At 40.1% G+C, this 2,744-nt stretch overlaps 1 long non-coding RNA gene across 1 annotated transcript; it reads left to right on the forward strand.

The window, feature by feature from the left end:
• Positions 1–754: 754 nt before the first annotated feature.
• Positions 755–2,522, forward strand: LOC145356161 (uncharacterized). Its single transcript, XR_013889070.1, has 3 exons — positions 755–849; positions 980–1,120; positions 1,222–2,522. It is a non-coding gene; the product is annotated as an uncharacterized LOC145356161 (long non-coding RNA).
• Positions 2,523–2,744: the final 222 nt, after the last annotated feature.

Raw genomic sequence — 2,744 nt, forward strand, 5'->3', positions numbered from 1 at the left:
AATCGCTGGCTCAGTGTTACCGATCTATACTGAGCTGCTGCTATTTTCCGTGTCCAACTGATGCATATAAATGTCAGGTGAATGGATTCACTTGACTAAACAATGCAATAGCGGATCAGTCTTCTTCCTAGATCTGGATTGTTTGGGAAAACTGCAAACAATATGGTCCTGTGAGCTTTTTAGTTTAGAAATCACCGTACCACACTTAAACTCAAGACTGTTCCTTGGAGTGTATATTAAACTTCGGTAACACTTTGCCCAAAATGTTTATATTCAAATTAACATAGATTTCAGAAGCCTTTAACGTATTTACTTAAAATATTTCAACATTCAAGTTGTTGCTGCAAAGATCTACCATTTAGTGAATGATCTTTAGAGGAAGTGTTTCTTAAAATAAAGTTTCTTGAAGATTCTTTGACACAGGAGGTTAAAGAGGAGACAGATGTGCTTTTTTTTATCCCTGTGTTGGGTGGCATGTCGGAGAATTTGTCTCCGTTTCTCATAATCTGCGACCCGGGATTATTGGCTGCTACCAGCTCTCCAGATGGTCTTGTGAAGCGGCTACAAAGGACAGTCAGCGTGGCTAATTCATCCTTCAGAAAATAAGGACTTTGGCCATTGTTCCTCTGGCAGCAGCGATTGGCTGCCGAGTGTGGGAACCGCGGAGAAACCCGGCACTCACGCTTCTCCCTGTACATTCGGGACTATAAATTTCGGAGCTCCTGGGCAGAGCTGCAGCAGACTGGAGCTCTCGCACTTGCTTCAGGCTCCACCGCAGAGGATCACCGGGGCGGCTATCGTTTGAAGAGAGCATTTGGAAATAGAACCGCATTAAAAGAACAATACCAAGTAAGATTATGTTCAAAACATGCTGGATTCGCTGCATTTGCATTTTTTTTAACAATAATTGGGCATCAATATTAATAGCGTGTGATATCAATCTTATGGACTTTTTCTTACATATCCATTCTCTTTTCAGTTGTGTATAATGACAGTAAGAAGAGGCCTCTCTACAGCCTGGACTGGCAACAGATTCAGAAAACAAACGCCGAGTCGAACCGAAGGCGTGCTGGAAATGTGGGAATGGCCTGGAAACCTGAGATTCAGCAGTGAAATCCTGGTAAGACATGGAGTCCCTTACATACATAAGTTGTAAGCAGTGCATTTGAATCATTTCTTGTTCCCGGTGTTTATGTATCTATTCTATTCTTGCATTTTTAGCTCATCTCTATGATTCTGCATTGAGAATATGGCGGAGGATATTGGCAGATGCGACTCTTCCTGTCTGCACGAAGGAATCAAGAGCTGTTTTCAAACATCAACCTTGGAAATGTGGGCAGATCTCCCAAGTCCAGTCAGGGGTGGAAACTCCTCTGCATTTTCCACCGGGTTACCGCCCACCAAATAGCGAATTCCGCCCAACAGCGCCGCACCCTGGCAGAACGCTTAAAAGTATTTGGACAAAAACTGAGGGAAAAGACTCTGACCAAAAATAATGCATACAAAACTAGAGGTGTACTCTGGTGTAAAAATAGTATTCCAGAATGGAAGCAGTGCCATTAAAACCTTCACATTGAAGGAGATTGTCAGTTTGTTAAAGGGATATTTCTGATCTTTACCTGTATGATTTCATCTTATGGGACCAGTGTACTACAATGTTTGTACAATACTTAATAATACCGCTGTAAGTTCACAGTGAACGTGTGCAGTAATTGGAATAGCGGCAAAAAAGCGTGTAGGAGAAATTTCTTCATATCCAATCTTATTCAAGTGCGTGAGAGATGGAAAATAATCTGTCTTGAAATGTAAATTTTGTATTTTTCTCGTAGAAGAGAAATACCCAGTATGTTGGGGAGTGTATTTTGCAACGTGATAACAGACAGGCTGTATACACCAGATGTGTTAAACAGAATTAACACAGTGATCAGTTTGAATAAATTGATCACTGGTATTTCGCTTCCTCTCACCATTTTTGTGAGTGGAATTTAGAGGCTATAGTTCTATGTAATAGCTGTGATCCCGTGGTATTGATCACGTGGTGTTCACAAAATTATTATTAATAATAGTTAATAATCACATTTCTTCACATTGAAGGATTGGATAACTTGTTGAATATTATCTGTGCAATGTCATAATACGTGGCCAAGTTCCACAATACTTGTGGAATTTCTCAATGCAATATCAGTATATTGTAATGAATGTGTACAGTAGTTGGAGTAGTGACATTTGTGTAGGAGACATCTCTCTAAATGGATTCCTCTTGTATGCTGTCAGGAATGGAAAGTGTTTTGTCTTCTTGTTGAAGATTATTCGTACTTTTTTGTGAAAGTAATAATAATTCAGCAAGTAATGTCTGCTTCCGGGAATACACATTGTATGAAATTCATGCACTGCAAAAGAGGGAATAAAGAGCATTTAAGGGAGAAATGTGTCTGGGACAGAAATATTTCCTCTTAGTTTTACAGATACTTTTATGGAATTTAATTGAATGTTTTCAATTGTAAAACAGAAGATCAAAAATGGCAAGTTCTCTGAATTATTTGAACTGTGACATTGTGGAGCGTTCTCCCCGTGTGCGTTAAGGTGGAATTTCCCCCGAATGCACTGTTTCCGTAACACCAGACAGGCAAACAATATGGGGACAGTCCAGGGCAGGGCAATCTCAGAGCATGTGAGTTACATCCAGTTTGGGAGACAGCAGAGATTCATCAATTAAAACCAGTTGAAATATTTTACCCCCGCGC

This window comes from Carcharhinus amblyrhynchos, chromosome 20, assembly GCF_965287045.1.
Source record: "Carcharhinus amblyrhynchos chromosome 20, sCarAmb.v2.hapA, whole genome shotgun sequence".
Lineage (NCBI taxonomy): Eukaryota > Metazoa > Chordata > Chondrichthyes > Carcharhiniformes > Carcharhinidae > Carcharhinus > Carcharhinus amblyrhynchos.